This window comes from Carcharodon carcharias, chromosome 17 (genome assembly GCF_017639515.1).
Source record: "Carcharodon carcharias isolate sCarCar2 chromosome 17, sCarCar2.pri, whole genome shotgun sequence".
NCBI classification, from domain to species: domain Eukaryota; kingdom Metazoa; phylum Chordata; class Chondrichthyes; order Lamniformes; family Lamnidae; genus Carcharodon; species Carcharodon carcharias.
The window spans coordinates 29456860-29474781 of NC_054483.1; the positions used below are offsets into that span (position 1 = coordinate 29456860).

Consider the following 17922-nt stretch of genomic DNA (forward strand, 5'->3'; position numbering starts at 1 on the left):
CCTCTGTAGACTCTTTGCATCATCCTCACCAATTGCCTTCCCACCTATTTTTGTATCACCTGCAAAAGTGGCGACAGTACATTAACTTCCCCCATCTAAGTCATTAATATATATTGTAAATAATTGTGGCCCCAGCACTGATCCCTGTGGCACTCTACTAGTAACATGTTTCCACCCTGAAAATGACCCCCTGTATCCCAACTCTCTGTCTTTTATTAGTTAGCCAATCCTCTATCTATGCTAATATACCACCCCCAACACCATGAGCTCTTATCTTATTAAGTAGCCTTATGTGCGATACCTTATCAAACGCCTTTTGGAAATCCAAATACCAAGTACCAGTTCCCCTTTGTCTATCCTGCTTGTTACCTCCTCAAAGAATTTGACTAGATTTGCCAGGCATGATTTCCCCTTCATGAAGCCATGCTGACTCTGCTTGATTATATTATGTATTTCTAAATGCTCTGCTACTATATCCTTTAGAATAGACTAACATTTTCCCAATGACGGATGTTAAGCTATCTGGCCTATAGTTACCTGTTTTTTGTCTCCCTCCCTTTTTGAATAAGGGTGTTACATTGGCAGTTTTCCAATCTCTGGGACACTACAAGAATCTAAGGATTCGTGGAAGATTACTACCAGTGCATCTCTGTAGCTACTTCCTTTATTATCCTAGGATGCAACCCATCAGGTCCTGGAGACTTATCAGCTTTTAGTCCCATTAGTTTCCCTAGTACATTTTCTCTATTGATAGTTATTGTATTTATTTCCTGCCTCCCCTTTTGCCCCTTGATTATTTAGTATTTTTGGAATGCTATTAGTGTCTTCTACTCTGAAGACTGATGCAAAGTATTTATTCAACTCCTCTCCCATTTCCTGGTTCCCCATTATTATTTCCCCAGCCTCATTCTCTAAGAGGCCAATGTTCACTTTGGTCTCTCTCTTCCTTTTTATATATTTAAAGAAGCTTTTACTGTCCATTTTTATATTACCTGCTAGTTTATCCTCAAAGTTTATTTTCTCCCTCTTAATTTTTTTGGTCATTTTTTGTTGGTTTTTAAAACTTCCCAAATCCTCTGGCTTACCACTAATCTTTGTCACATTGTATGTTTTTTTCTTTCAATTTGATACTATCCTTAACTTCCTTGGTTAACCATGGTTGGTTTATCCCCTTCCTAGAATCCTTCTTCCTCACTGGGATATATCTTTGCTGTGAGTCAAGAACTATTTTTTTAAATATTTTATAACTAATAAATTCTTAAACTTCTACCACTGTTCATCAACTATCTTTTCTGTTAAACTCCTTTGCCAGTCCACTCCAGCCAACTCTGCCCGCATTCCTTTGTAGTTACCCTTATTTAAGTTTAGCACAGTTGTTTCTGACCCAAGTTTCTCACTTTCAAACTGAGTGCTAAATTCTACCATGTTATGGTCACTGTTTCCTAGGGGATCTTTTACTCAGAGATCATTTATCAAACCTGCCTCACTGCACATTATCAGTTCCCTGGTGGGATCCACAACATATTGTTCTAGGAAACTGTCCTGAATACACTCTATGGGTTCTTGCTCATGGCTACCTCTGCCAATTTGATTTTCCCAATCTACATGAAGATTAAAGTTGCCCATGATTAATGCACTGCCTTTTTTACATGCCCTCCTTTTTACATTATCTCCTGATTTATTCTCTGTCCTACAGTATAGCTACTGTTAAGGGGCCTATACTCCCACCAGTGTTTTCTTCCCCTTGTTATTTCTTACCTCCACCCAGATAGGTTCTACATCTTCCGATCCAAGATCATTTTTTGCTATTGTACTTATTCCATATCGTACTAACAAAGCTACCCCACCACCCTTTCCTTCCTGCTTGTCCTTACGAAAAGTCACATACCCCTGAAAATTTTGTTCCCAGATTTGATCTCCTTGTAACCACATCTCTGTAATGGCTATAAGATCATACCCATTAACCTCTATTTGTGCCAACAAATCATTTATTTTGTTCTGAATACTATGTGCATTTAAGTAAAGAGCCATTAATTTTGCCTTTTATCATTTTCCCCCTTTGACCTTATTTGTTGCTTTTTTATATGTTTGTCCACTCTGTCCCTTCCTGTCACACTCTGGGTATCATTAACTAAATAGCTGCTCTGCAAGGCTGCCATATCCTTGTGCTTTGTAAGCCTACATATCCCCTCTCCATAACCCTCCCCTCCTCCTGTCTATTTAGTTTAAAGTCCTCTCTACAACCTTAGTTATTCGATTTGCCTTGCCGCCAGCCATATCGTTCCCAAGGAGGAAACCGATTCCTGTTAATGGTAGGTTCAGGGACAATTCCTACCATGACAGGGCCTGAAACCAGGTCATATTCTAGGTGGAGCTATGGGGGGTGGGGGGGTGCAAACACAGATCTTCCTCCCACTCCACCCATCAGAGCTTTGGCCTTCAACAGGGAGGACTCGGGAGGGGAGGTGGTAGGTTTGGTTTCCTCTAACATTAAGGGCTGAGTGGCCCCCACGTCCTGGAGCAATACAATGGACTTGCTCACATTTTGGGATGGGTAGGGATGCACTGTTCCTGAAAGGACAAAACTCTGGAAGCTCTCGAGGAGTGTGTTCGATTCAGACATACAGAGTGCCGTGCACTCCAAAAAGTAAGTTCCAGTGAGTAGTGAGAGTCTCTGCCTGCTCTGTTGCACTACCCACTGGGATGTCCTTTGGGGGACTACTCAAACGGAGCCCTATTGGACTACAGGCGTCCCAAGCAATCTCCAGCACTCAGGTCTGGAATAGCCTATTTCACTGCAATGGGAACACATTGTTCTCCTGAGGGTTCTCCTTTCAGGCTGCAGGAGGGTTGCTCACACCCTCCTTTGTGTTTGCTTTTCTGGGTGGGGAGGCCTCTCCTTCTGAGATTGCCCTGTTTCTATTTCCAATATTCCCGGGGATTGTTCGGAAAGGGTCAGCCTGAGTTTCCAGACATATGGGTGAGATCCTGGCTGTCTGCTGGGAGGATTCTCTGCTCCTCAAAGTGTATTCACAGCCTGGAGGGTAGACTATTTTTGAATTCTTCTAACAAGACCAACTCACACAACCCCTCCGAGGTATGTGGGATTCTTAGGGAGCTTACCCATCGGTCAAACGCGATTTGCTTAAGCCGTATGAACTCGGTGTCGGTTTGTGTGGGCTTCTTACAAGTGTTTGGGAATTACTGGCGATATGTCTCCGGGATTAACTCGTAGGCACTTAGGATGGGATCCTTGGTCTGCTCACAATTCATGGGCACATCAGGAGTCAGCATGGAGTTCTTCTTGACAGCTGCCTTTGGCTTAAAGATGTCCAGATATCTGATGCCATTTTAGCTATCCTGCTATTTTCTCAGAAGTGGCAAAAAAATGACTCCACATCACTCTCGTTGAATTTTGGAATAAATCCAGCATACCTGAGGGCCTCAGAGGGTGGTTCGGGTTTAGGGAAAAAGGGGGTGCTACAAGGTGGAGACAGATTTCCCCTTGCAGCTTCCAATTGTTTGGTCTCTCTATCGCTTTGAGCTGCTAGCTCTATTTCCAATTTTCTACCTGGAATTCTCTTTCCTGTTCTTGTTTCCTCTCTGGAGCCTGTCTTTCACTATCTTGTTCGCTTGCTCTCTCTTCATCTCTTTCCCTTTTTCTCTCTCTTTCTCTCTCCTGAAATTCTAGTTGCAATCCGAGCTTTTCCAGCTCGAGTTTGACTAGGGGAGGGAATTCGGAGTCATGGTTGAGCTCAATATCTAACTGCTCTACCAGTAACATGAGATCCAAAAGTTCCACCAACAATTGGAGCAGTTTATGTCTTTTCATTTTACTGGGCAATTTTAACTGTATCTCCCTAGCTACAGTTTTCAGTTGTGCGGTGCTAAGGGCCACCTAAGTTTCACCATTCAAATTTCCTTGCTGGGCAAACATCTGGGCATCAAAAGTTACCATTTTCTTTGTGTCAGGGAAAAGGAATTGGCTGTGGTAAGTTACCTGTGTTTGAAAATTTATTCCAGCCACTGAGTTTTTCCCTTTTGGCTTCCAACTGACTCTTTTGTAAAAGATTTGGCTCGTCTCTTCACTTGGACTCTGGTCAAATTCAAATGGGTGATCCCAGATTTCAGCTCCCAATTCCTGTTATGGATAGGAGGGGGTTTAATTTCAACAGCCCTGATTTCTCCTCTCACCGCCTGTCCGTAAACAGAAAAGTGCTTTGACCTTGATTTCCCCCTTTCTAAGCCATGGCGTATTTACATCCAATTGAGAGGACAGATGGGGACTCAATTTAAAATCTCATCTGAAACAATGCGCCTCTAGCAGTGCAGCACTCCTTCAGTCTGGCACTGGGGCTGTTAGCCCATGTGGTTAAATCAGTGGAGTGGGGCTTGAACTCACAACCTTGTAAATCAGGGGGTTAAAGTGCTACCATTGAGTCACAGCTGAAGAGGAGGGGCCGGGGAGAGAAGTGCATATCTCAGTGTAAGTTGCCAGGCTAGTCAGTATTGGGGGCACAAAGCAACCTTAACCCCAGCCAAATGAGAAATGAAGCTGGGAACTTTCCAAAGGAGAGCCTGTCCTCCAAAGTTCATCTCCCTACATCCAATGGATCCTGGAGTTTGAATTTAGCCAGCAATAAGCTGTTCTTTGCAAATCTCTAAACTCATAACAAGATTAAACCAGAACCAACCAGCCAGAGTAAAATCTAAGTGCAACAAAAATCTGAACATAAAATATATATATAGAATCTTGAGTAGACTGCACTTACATTATTGTGCATAGTTTTGGTCTCCATATACCTTGGTTCACCTACAGTTGGATTACAGTGATTCACTTGTATTTCTTTCAATTTAGTTCATTCTATTCACTGCTCACTATATAATCTCCTCTACATTGGGAGGTTGAAGATTGGATGGTCACTTGGCAGAACAAGTCAGCTCATTTCAATTCTCAGTCCTGACCTCTCTGTCCTCAGCCTCCTCCACTGGTCCAATGAAGTTCAATAGAAGCTCGAGGGGCAGAACCTCACCTTGCGATTAAGCATTTTACAACCTTCCAAACTCAACATCAAGCTGAAGAATATTAGATCGGAAAGTCTGCTTCTGTTTTTTTCAGACAGCAGCTCTTGGTTAAGATTCTGCTGTTCCCATTTACACCTCCTCTAGTCCCAGCTCTTGTCTCTTCTTTATCACATTTCCATCCCTTTTGCCTTGCCCCATCATGCTGTTTGTTATTTCATCACTCCGGCCTTCCACCCGATCACAAACCTTCCCTTTTGTTCTTTCCTCCCCTCCTTCTCCCTACCTCTGCACTCATTTGAAACTTGTCACATCTCTGTTTTCAGGTCTGTTGAGGGGTCCCAGACCTGATACATTCACTCTGTCTCCCTCTCCATAGAAGCTGCCTGGCCTGCTGAGTTATTCCAGCATTTCCTGATGACTGTCCACAATGCTGGTCTCCATATACTATCACAAAGGAGCTACAGCATTGGTTAGCTACTGATCAAAGGGGTGTGTGTGTTTGCATATAAAATAAAGGGAGAAACTCTAAAGGAGGTGCAGGAACGGAGGGACATCGGTGTATATGTACATAAGTCATTGAAGATGGCAGAGCATGTAGAGAGAGCAGGAAATCAAGCAGATAGTATCTTGGGCTTTATTAATAGGGGAATTGAGTACAAGAGTAAGTAGGTCATGTTGAACTTGTATAAGACACCAGTTAGGCCCCATCTGGAATGCTGTGTCCTGTTCTGCGCACCATACTTGAGGAAGGATATTGGAGAGAGTACAGAGGAGATTCAGAAGAATGATTCCTGGTATGAAAAACTGTAGCTATGAAGATAGATTGAAGAGATTAGGACTGATTTCCTTGGGGAAAAGAAGGCTGAGAGGAGACTTGATAGAGGTATTCAAGATCCTGAAGGGTATCGACAGGGTAAATAGTGAGAAACTGTCCCACTCAAGACAACATCAAGAACTAGAGGGCACAGATTCAAAATCATTGGCAAAAGAAGTAATAGTGATGTGAGAGAAAAATATTTTCACCCAGAGGGTGGTTGGAGTCTGCAGCGAACTTCTTGAGAGGGTGGTGGAGGCAGGTTCGATTGAGGTATTCAAAAGGGAATTGGATCGCTACCTGAAAAGAGAGAATGTGCAAGGTTACAGGGATAAGGCCGGGCAGTGAGGCGAGGTAGAATGCTCTTTCAGAGAGCCAGTGCAGACTCAAAGGGCCGAATGGCCTCCTTCTGCACTATAAAGATTCTGTACTTGTGTGCACACACGTGTATGTGCGCAGGCGTGCATGTATATGTGTGTGTGTGTGTGTGTGTGTGTGCGCATGTGTATGTGCATTCTGTGCTTTGTGCCTTGCTGATTGCACTGGTGAAGGGGTTAACAACTTTCTCACAGGAATGTGATTAGGGAGAAGGTTGTTCCATTGTGTAAAGGCAGATCATGCAGGGAGACTCTCGGGAGGAACAGGTCCGACACAGCTACTTCTGTCAACTCAAGCCTCTTCCAAAGATAGATTTGTAAAGAGATCTCACTCAGCAGGAGCTGGGACCTGAGGAGTGCCAAGGGGTGTGAATCAGATCTTAAAATAGCACACAGAAAAACGAAGATAGGGAACAAACAGAATCACGGTTGAAAGATGAGTGCAATGATAGGAAACCGTTTTCCTGACTCCACTCTCTGACCCAAAAGGGGCAAGCCTGTGTGCAGCTGATACATTGGCAGGTTGGCTGTGGTTCCTTCACACTATTAGCAGCACAAGCCTTAAAAGATGGACTGAAAGTGGCACTCACTGTTCCCAATGTTAAGCAGTCCTTCCCCCCTCCTTTCCCTCAATTCCTCTTTGCTGTTTCTCACGACTATTACAAAACAGAGTTCTCCAAAATAGGACTTGAATTTTCACCAGGACATTCTGCCCAGTAGTCCGTCAATTTTTCAGCTCCACACTGGCCTGCTCCCACCCCCATTCCATTTCATGTTATTGATATATCCTTCAAACTTCTTTCTCCCTCATGTCTTTATGCAGTTTCCCCTTAAATACGTGGAAACTCAATGGAGCGGCTGAGGAGGAAGTTGGGATGAGCCAGATAGGAAAAGAGCAGGAGCAGTGTGTGGGGTAACATGGATGAACAGAAAAGGGGGAATGTCACCCCTCATCCAGCTACTCTGGTCCGACACCTCCCCAATAGGCAAGCTGCCTGCAGCTGTCAGGAACTCTGCTTCTGAAAGACAGTAAAGAGCAAATGGAACACACTGACACTGTTTACACAAGAGCTTCCAATTCAAACCAGCTGCAAATTCCACATCAGCCCTCACTGCTGCTGCTGCTGCTGCTGCTGCTGCTGCTGCCCAGGCCCTCGCTCCCTCCCTCGCTTGCTCCACAGCTCCTCTGCACGAACAGCTCTGGATGATGGGAATATTGCAGTCCCAAAATCGGTCAATGGACTCCAAGGCTGCCTACCTTCAAATCTCAAACCTCTGGCCTAACCGTACAAACCCACCACTTCCCACAGCTTCATGTAAGGATCAACATGAATCAGAAAAGACTCTCACCCCCATCCAACAGTGTAGCATGCCCTCTGTACTGACCTTCCGACAGTGCAGCACTCAGTACTGACCCTTCGACAGTGCTGCACTCCCTCAGTACTGACCCTCCGACAGTGCTGCACTCCCTCAGTACTGACCCTCTGACAGTGCAGCACACCCTCAGTGCTTCCCCTCCGACAGTGCAGCACTCCCTCAGTACTGACCCTGCGACAGTGCAGCACTCCCTCAGTACTGACCCTCCCTCAGTCCAGCACTCCCTCAGTACTTCCCCTCCGACAGTGCAGCACTCCCTCAGTGCAGACCCGCTGACAGTGCAGCACTCCCTTAGTAATGACCCTCTGACAGTGCAGTACTCAGCAGTAACTGTGGAGGAGGTGGTCAGTTGAATGATAACCGCCCTCTGTTCTCCTGCAGTCAGCTTGATTTCCAGCATTTTTCCTGCCTAATTTGGACATCAAAACAACAATATAGTTCAGTTAACAAATACTGATTCACCTCACACCCAAAATAGAGAACAGTAAGGTGTAAACTCACACCCCAGAGCACAGTGAGGTGTAAACTCAAACCCCAGAGCACAGTGAGGTGTAAACTCAAACCCCAGAGCACAGTGAGGTGTAAACTCAAACCCCAGAGCACAGTGAGGTGTAAACTCACACCCCAGAGCACAGTGAGGGGTAAACTCACACCCCAAAGCACAGTGAGGGGTAAACTCAAACCCCAGAGCACAGTGAGGTGTAAACTCAAACCCCAGAGCACAGTGAGGTGTAAACTCACACCCTAGAGCACAGTGAGGTGTAAACTCAAACCCCAGAGCACAGAGGTGTAAACTCAAACTCCAGAGCAGAGTGAGGTGTAAACTCACACCCCAGAGCACAGTGAGGTGTAAACTCACACCCCAAAGCACAGTGAGATGGAGATATTTCCAGCCTCCAGCTCACCTTCATCCCAGATTGAAAGAGCTTGCATTTCTATAGCACCTTTCACACCCTCAGGAGATTCTGATGCACTTTCTGACCAATGAAGTTCTGATCTCCAGTCACTCTCACTGTGTCAGTTAACACAGCAATGAACAGCAAGATCCAGCAAACACTGATGAGACACATGAAGAGGTTAATTCTTTTTGTGAACTTATCTAATGACTAAATATTGGTCAGGAAGAAGATCCTCATCTTTGAATCATGCTTGGCATACTTTACTTCCGCCTTAGAGAGCAGATGAGGCCTTGGTTTAACATCTCTTCTGGAAGACAGCACCTCCAGGACACCATCAGCACTGTGTGAAGTCCAGGATAAGGGGCTTTGCAGGCAGTCTACTTGACCAGCAGGTTTATCCACCACTTTAAACAGCAGTGCAGTGTGGCCACAGTCTACACCTCCTACATGATGCACTGCAGCAATTCACCAAGGTTACTGACTGCAGCTTGCAAACCCATGAGCTGCACAATAGCAACAAGAACAACCTGCATTTATGTAGTGCCTTTAAAATAAGAAAGAGTCCCGAGATGCTTCACAGGGGGATTATAAAACAAAATATCATACTGAGCCATAAAAGGAGAGAGTCAGTCATTTTACTAAAAGTTTGGTCAAAGGGGTGGGATATAACATGTATCAAAGGACAAGAGTGAGGTGGGGAGGTGGAGTGTTTCAATGTGGGTATTTTGGCTCTTCAGCAGCTGAAGGTTCAGACACAATGGTGCAGCATTGAGAATATTCAAGAGATAGAATTCGATGAGCTCAGAGATCCCTGAGGGTTGTAGGGCTGGAGGAGATTCCAGAGATACAGGGGGCGTTTGAAAACAAGGATGGGAATTTTAAAATCAAGGCAATGCTTAACTGGGAGTCAATGTAAGTCAGTGGAAATAGGGGTGACGGGTGAACAGTAGCTTCTGCGAGTAAGGACAAGGGCAGAGTTTTCTACGACCTGAAGTGGTACGCTGGCTAGGAGTGTATTGGTATAGTCAAGCATCACCTGCATGAACAAGGGTAACAACTACATGGAAACAGTGTCACCTCCAAATTTCCATCCAAGTCACAAAGGCACCGTTTCCACTTGGATATGAACTTCTGTTCCTTCAGCATCTTGCTGGGTCAAATTCTTGGAACTCTCTCCCTGATAGCTGTACTTGCTGAGCCTACTTTCAGCCAGTGGACTGCAGCGGTTCAAGAAGGTGGCTCCCCAACACTTTCCCAAGGGGAAACTCAGGATGGACCATAAATGCTGGCCTTGCCAGTATGAATATAGGACAAATTTAAAAGAATCTTGAAAACATCTCGTAGCAATTCAGGAGGCCCCGGGTCAAAATCACCCAAACGTGTGAGAGCAAGCGGCCCTGGGAAGGCAGCCAGCCAGGTGGCCAGAGAGCGCTCTGCAGTCAGGAACAGCTGGGAGCCATTTCTCACAATTAGACCCTGAGAAAAGTTTCATTAAAACAGAATGAACTCAGCACTGTAGCTAACTCTCGCCCACAGAACATAAACACTTTTAAGTACAATTTGTCACCATCTTCAATTCACCACAAAGCATTATGATCCCCACCAATCCACAAACACAGCAGCTGCCCTCCCTCCTGGTCACTCCGCACTCACAGTCTCTGCTGTAGGTCTGTGGGTAGTACCTGCCCCTGAATCAGGACGGTTGAGGATTCTCAGCCACACCAGAGACTTCAGCACAGGATCCAGGCTGACACACCAGTGCCAATGCTGGGGGAGTGCTGCAGCATCAGATGAGATGTTAAACTGAAGCTCCAGGGCAGTCTCTGGGATGCATGGAAAAGATCCCACAGCAACGTTTCGAAGAAGAGCATGAGAGTTCTCCCCAGGGTCCTGGGTCAATATTTATCCCTCAGCCAACAGAATATCTGGTCATCCATTTTGTTGTTTTTTGTGGGAGTTTGCTTCACCACCGGATATCTCAAAGCTTTTTAAAATATGCGCACAACAATCTGCTAATGGCCAGGTCATCTGTTTTGTCATGTTGTTGAAGGGATAAATATTGGCCAGGACGCCAGGAAGAAATCCCGTGCTCTTCTTCCAAATGGTGCCATGGGAGTTTTGTGACATCCACCAGACAGGTAGATGGGACCTCAGTTTAACATATCATCTGTAAGACAGCACTTCCAACAACGCAGCACCCTGTCATTACTAGAGTGGGAAATCAGCCTTGATATTTTTTGTGCTCAAGCCTTGGAACAGAATGGAACCCAGGCCAAGTGACTCACAAGGTGAAAGTGCGATCACTGACCCACAGCTGACACAATGTGGTTTGTACACAAAAGAGCTGCCTGTATTACAGCACTACCAGTATTACAGCACTGCCTGTATTACAGCACTGCCTGAACTTCAAAAATGCTTCGTTGGCTGAAAAGTGCATTGGGATGTCCTGAGGGAAAAGGTGCGATAGAAATGCAAGTCTCGGCTTTTTTCTATCATAATGAGCAAATCTGAATAGACCTGTGTGAATGTTTTAACAGTGACAGATTGATGGAGAGGATTGAACTGAATCTGACCTTCTGTCCACGGTATTGGGAAAGAAAGAAACTTGCAAGAAGCCTCAATCTCAGCAGCTCAGTGTTGTTTGGCTCTGGCTTTGCAGAGGTCACTGATCAAACCGAGACAATTGTGTACAGAGCTGGGAGCTTGATGCTGGTGAATTGAGAAACTTGACCAGTCACCTAATCTTCAGCTAACCTTGGCTTCATTGCTCTAGTATACTGACAGTTAGATAATGCATACCAGTGCTAGTTACAGCAAGTGAACGATGGGTGCGATTGGAAAGCTTTTTCAACTGGCTGAACAGCCTCCTGCTGTACCACATGGTTCTCTGACCACTAACGAACATTGTAGAAAATCAAACCTATTCTATTTCATGGCAAAAGTTTCCTTCTCCTCAATTCTTGAATACTTTTTATCTAAAGTTGTTGGTCGTATGGAAGTGAAATATAGATGAGTGATTAACTCAGCGAATGCTGGAACAGGCTCGAGGGGCTGAATGGCCTACTCCTGTTCCTACATCTCTAACTTGGACTTCTGTAGCACCTTTCACAATCTCCTAACATCCCAAAGTGCTCCTCAACCACTGAAGTAGTCTCAAGGTGTCGTCAATCTCAGAATATGCATCGCACATTCACCTCTCCTCTGTGCCTGAACACAGGCTCTGCCTCTCACAACGGAGCCCCTGTTAAATGAACTGCTGTACAATATAAATCATTCCTCACAAGGCTGGGAAGAGAAGGGGAAAAAGTGCTAAATAAACCATTTGGAGCCTGATGAAATGATGCAGTCTGCAGAGACCCAATCTCAGCCCCCCATTGCTTCTGAAAGCAGCTCTCTATTTTCTTAATTAGTGTATATTTATAGACCGTCTGGTCAGCAGCACTAATGCTTCAGCTTCCTGTAACCTGCCTTCAACTCCAAACAAACAAAAATATTCTTTTGGAATTGATAGAAAGTAGTTTCGCTCCTGACAAGGGAGTCGGATAGAGGTCTTTGACTTTGTCAAGGCCCCGATGAGCAACAGGATCTTTAGTGAGCTCAATTCTCGCTTTTATCCTCACTATGTCTCAGGATTGGTTTCCTTTTTCGCTTGTGCAGATCTCGAGACTTTCTGGCTGCCTCTGGGCAACTGGCGGGGGTGGGGGGGCGGAGGATTCCAGTGAGGTGTTGATCAGGACAGGGTTCTGGAACTCCGCTCGATCCATACCAGCCACCTCAGACTGTTCAGGCCAGGCCAGGCAGGGCAGGGCAGGCTAACTTCCGTTTATTAAACAGGCTGAGGGTGATTTACACCCAGGAATGTCAACCCTCCAGGGCTGACCTGGAGTTTCCAGGAATTACTGATTCATTTTCAAGACACAGCCGTGAGTAAAACCCCGGGCAAAAGACACATCACTAACGTGCCCCCCGTCACTCCGCACTCCTGCTACTGGTCACCCGACACATTCATCTTATGATATTCTACCTTCATGCAGCCAACTGGAGAGTGGACACTCTTCACTGATTGGATAAATTTTCACTCCCATTTCCAATATCTTTTTAACACAGCATGAGAATGAATGAAGTACATTCTTTTGAACACCTCTATGATATTTCCACCTGGACTTGCTCACAGTAATGTCCTGGCAACTCATCTTTCAGACCTGAAGACTGCCAGGCAATTCTGAAGGATTGGAAACTGTAAGGAAATTCCTTTTCCAAACAAAATGAAAATGCTTGTGTTCATATGAGGAGAAGGGGAGCGTTGTTGAAGTGCAGGGGGCGGGGGGGGCAGGCGGTGAGAGAGAGTTGAGCAACAGCAAGATTTCAGTGTTGATTTAAGTCCTGTCACAGACAGTTTATGTTCCTCCAGCTCTTTAATCTACAGAGAGGGAATACTGCAACCTTTATGCAGTAGATTTGTGTGCTGTGTTTATCCAGCACCCGGTCCCATTTACTACAGAAACCACTCTTGGACTCAGCACACCCACTCCATTCAAGCCTCCGATAAACCATAATATTTAGAATGGTTTTGAAACTTTCAGTGAGGAATGAGTTGTGGAGTTTCAGATGTGGCTGGGTGCATTTTAATATTGCTTCTCTGGAGCCCCTCACATGGGCCATCCATGCATTCAAAGTCATTCACCACATCCTTCCTGAACTGAGAGTGAGGCATTGCCAAACAGAGCTCAGTGTGCTTAGTTAAAAAAGGTACCGTCCAAAATATTTCTTCTAACCCCAATCAACACTGTTTCTCAAACTCTGAGCACAAAGGGGACCTATTTCCCAGAGCTCAAAGACAGGATTCGTCTCACTGGATTGCACTCTTGCCTGTGAGTCAGAAAGTCATGGCTTCAAACCCCACGTCACAGACTGGAACACATGATCCAGGCCTACATTCCCAGTCCAGTACTGGGACAGAGCCAGAGCACTGCAAGTGCCATCCTTCACTTGAGTCAGGCGGACGTCCAAGAATCCACAGGCACGGCTGGAAAGCGAGCAGAGGGGTTCTCCCCAGTGTCATCCTTGTTCTTCAGTCAACATGATTAAAACAGATGATCTGGTTGTTACTCCATTGCTGTTTGTGGGATCTTGCTGTGCACATATTGGCTGCAGTATTTCCTACATTACAGCAGTGACTACACATCATTAAGTGCTTCATTGACTAAAACACTTTGAGATGTCTGGTCATGAAAGGTGCTGTGGAAAGGCAAGGCCATCATTTATTTGTTGTATCTCAGAGGGTAGCAGAAGGCAGAATAGCCTGAGAGGACTGCTTCTGCCGATTGGTCAAAAGCTCCAGCTGCTGTGGTGTCGAGCTATATACAGGGCAAAGTCACGTTAAGGGCTTTATACAACCTCAGCACCTCAGGCCTGAGTTGGGAAAAAACAATCCAAAACAGCCAAGGTTTGCTAATATGTCACTTTCCCTGCTCAATACCAGACCAACACCACAGTAACATTGGCTAAGTCGCGCTAACTCCCTTGGCCAAATAGTCTAGTGACAGCTACAGCCTAGACTGGCCACGTGGAACTATACTTCAACCAGAGGCAGCTCAATTAGGAGAGTAAAATGGAGGGATGGAGGGACAGGGGAAGGTTAAAGTGGCCAGGCTTTACTTTTCCTCCAGTTTGTCCTAAGGTAGTTGGGTAACATCCCACTGACACTGTGCAGAAACGTTCCTGTCGATCCCTTTGAGGTTCACAAAAGATTCCTCAGGGCAGGATTGCTTTCCATCCTTTCCTCTTCCTGGTTATGTCCCTGGGAGATGTGCCGGAGCCTGACGCTAAACACGACCCAAGCCTGCCCCAGTATCACAGCTCCCCGGACAGAGTGTAAACACACAGCTGGCTCTGCACTCCATCTTCCTCAGCCATCTGCTTCCTATCAAACTCCACCGCAACAGCGGCTCAGCAAGGAACTGCTTCAGCCTTTCACCCTCTCCCATCCCTGCAGTGATCCAGAAAAGCTCCAATTCTCCTTTGGTCATTTCTTTTGTACCTCTGCCCACTGAATGGTTTAAACCACCTAGAAATTACCTCCAATACAATCAGCCTCGCACACTCATATGACCTCACTCAACACAGGTTTGCGAACTCTGGTTGGATGCATTTCTGATGGTTTTATCACATGACCTCACACGGTCAAACACCTCAAGCCAACACTCCTCCACCCCCTCCCAACTGGTCACCTGACCTGTCAGTCCTCACAATATCCCACCCTCCACACACCAAATGGAAATCTTCATTTCCCAATTGGATAATTCTGGATTCTCAGTCAAACAAGCTCTCCTCCCCATCTCCAAAAGTATTCAAATCAATAAGCCAAAAAGCATTCAAGGAAAATAAGAAACACACAATTATTTGAAGCCCCACAAACCCAACTTCTCCCAAAACGTGTTCATATTTCCAACAACTTCAGACCATGAACTCTCTCCTCTATCTTCACCCCTTTTTTAATCCCCCTTTTAAAAAATTATTTTTTTCATCCACTTATTTTCATTTTTATTCATTTATTCATTGTTTCATCTCCTTTCTTATCCCTTGTTCCATCCATTCTCCCCAACTACCATCCCCTCCCCCTCCCCAAAAGGGCCATTTGTTTCTTGTTCATGTTATTCTTTTCAGAGTGCTTACCTTTATCCTGCTATTATCACATGCTGCTTTCTTACCTTTATGCCACTATCAGCACCTCCTTACCACCACCATTAACAACCCCTTTGTCTTTTTGTCCATGACATCTTTGTCAATCTCTCCTTTGCCTCCACCTATCGCTGGCCTTCTATCCAGCTTCACCTGCCTCGCCCCCCTTAAACAGTATAAATGTCATTACATTCCTACTTCTCTTTAGCTCTGAAGAAGAGTCATACAGACTCAAAACTTTAACTCTGTTTCTCTCTCCATAGATGCTGTCAGACCTGCTGAGTTTTTCCAGCATTTTCTGATTTTATTTCAGATTTCCAGCATCCGCAGTATTTTGCTTTTAACCTATTCATGTTTTCTTTGGTTGTTAATTGCAGCAGTGACCAAGAGGTTAGGAATTCCCGACTAATCGCGGAGACTGGCAAACCCCGAATTACAGTGAGAAAAGCCTCACATCTCACTCAGAATGGCTGCCACTTCACCAGTATGGCAGTAAAAATGGTCCACTGGATGTGAAACTCTTTGGGATAGGTTCAAAACCTGCCTCTCATCTTTTCTCTTCTCTGTTTAAAAAATGACGAGGTGTTCCAGCCTAACAGGTGCCATCAACTAACTGAGGCTCCTTCATGGAATCGATGAGCTCTGCATCAGGCTCAGGTCCTGCTCTCTCCTTACTTGAGGCAATCCACACACCAGATCCACACTTATTACAGAAAAACAGAAAGGACTTGCATTTTTATCATGTCTTTCAAATCTTCAGGACATCCCAGAGCATTTCACATGCAGGAACTGCAAGATCCCACAAACAGCAATGTGGCAATAGCCACATAATGTTTTTCAGTCAAGGTGCTTGAGGGATAAATATTAACCAGGACACCAGTGAGCACTCTCCTCCTTCCTTCAAAAGTGGCTTTTACATTCAGCCGAGAGGGTAGACAGGTCCAACATCTCATGTGAAAGACAGCACCTCTGACGGTGCAGCATTCCCAATGTGAGTGCATCACAATTCCCTTCAGTTCTCATTCTCGCTCATGGCAAGAAGGTAGAATAGTTGGAAGGGAGGAGGGGCAGTATCAGTCAGGGGGTCTGCAAACAGGTTAATTTGGGAAACAAAGGGGCCCAGGCGGAGCTCATTGTTTCCTGTTCCTGCCTTCGTCACACCCTCTGTAACTTGGTGTACAGAATGGCTCACAGGCAGAGCTGATGAAAAACCAATTCGGACAGCTGTCAGCCACCATTAACTTCAAGTTTCCTCTCCCAGTGGGCAAGTCAAACAAGAATGGCACCAGTGAAAAAAATGTGACTGAGACCTCACAACTTTTCGCTGTCACGTTTGAATGCATTTCGGGATTGACTTGGGTTTACTTTTTGCACTGTTGGCTTCAGATCAGGGGAAAGCACTTTTACCTCTCAATCAGACCCACTTCAAAGTCCTCAACCAATAATCCAGGCTGACACTCCTTGTGCAGCACGAAGGGACATGCTAGCTTTGAAATGAGACTGTTAACCAACATCACTAAAATAAATGATCTGATCATTATCATATTGCTGTTTTTTGGGAGCTTGCTGTGTGCAAATTGATTGTAATGTTTCACACATTCCAACAGAGAATACACTTTGAAAATAATTCATGGGCACTTTGGGATGTCCTGGCTCACGAAAGGTGCTATATAAATGCAAGTTAATTCTTACTTACAAGCTAGTTTTCCCAACACTGACTGACTGCTGTGTAACATGTACGAGAGCAAGGGTAGAGTTTATAGAAACTGCTCCCAACTCCTGATTAAACAAACTGGTTACGACCTTCTTCTCCCCAGGGTGACTTGTTTGCTTGTACGTTCCTCTCGCACATGGCTGGGCTACACAGATGGTTCAGGAGTTCTACAAAAAGGTTCTGAGGAGATTCTGCAGCTTCCAAGTCCCATGTCTTTCACAGGCTCGCCAACTCCACTTGGACGTATTATAGCTTTCATCACATGAACTCCTGCCCCCACACCCCTGGCATTGGTCACCTGACATGTCAATCTTTGCATGGCTCTGCCTTCCCACCCTGATTGGAAACCAACCAGACTCTTTATTACCTGACTGGATGATTCCTGACTCTTGGTCAAATGGTCTTTCTCCCACCTCACATTCCCCCACTCCCATGTCCATGATTTTTCTAACTAAACCCAACAGACTCACAATATGCCTTATACACTCCAGATTATTCAATGCATTAGACTGTTTCAGGATGTCCCAAAGTGCTTGACAGTCAATGAAGTGCTTTGAAAGTATGGTCACCGATATCGTATAGGATAAATGGGTAGGACAGATCTTCAGCACACAGCACGTGGCCCCTGCTCCCCCGAAACCTCTCCCTCTGCCAATTTATTTCGATGCACCTGTGCTTAAACTCATCTGTGTGAATGCTTCACTTTGAATCAGATGCTCAAAGGAAAGGGGTAAAGCATTTTTGTAGCAGTGGAAATGACTTCCACACAGAGATGAGAGGAAGCTGACAGGACCTATTTAAGTGGAAACCCAGAGTGTGCTGATTATGGCTGTGAATGAGAGAGAGAGAGAGAGAGAGAGAGGCTTACAGGCACAGCACTGACAGGAGGCTTCAGATCGTAGTCTGCTGCCTGCGCAGTGCCAAGTGTGTCCTCCAATTATCCAACATCAGGGGAGCCTTGTGGTCATCAAATTCTTGCCTTGATGATGAAGGCTTACCGCAGCCTCTTCCCCACCCTACCTTCGCCATCTCTCT

General features: G+C 45.4%; 1 protein-coding gene across 1 annotated transcript in view; it reads right to left on the reverse strand.

Annotated features, from left to right (window-relative positions):
- LOC121290171 (adhesion G protein-coupled receptor A2-like) overlaps positions 1-17922 on the reverse strand; it is a 241134-nt gene that overhangs the window by 84769 nt on the left and 138443 nt on the right. The window lies entirely within an intron of this gene.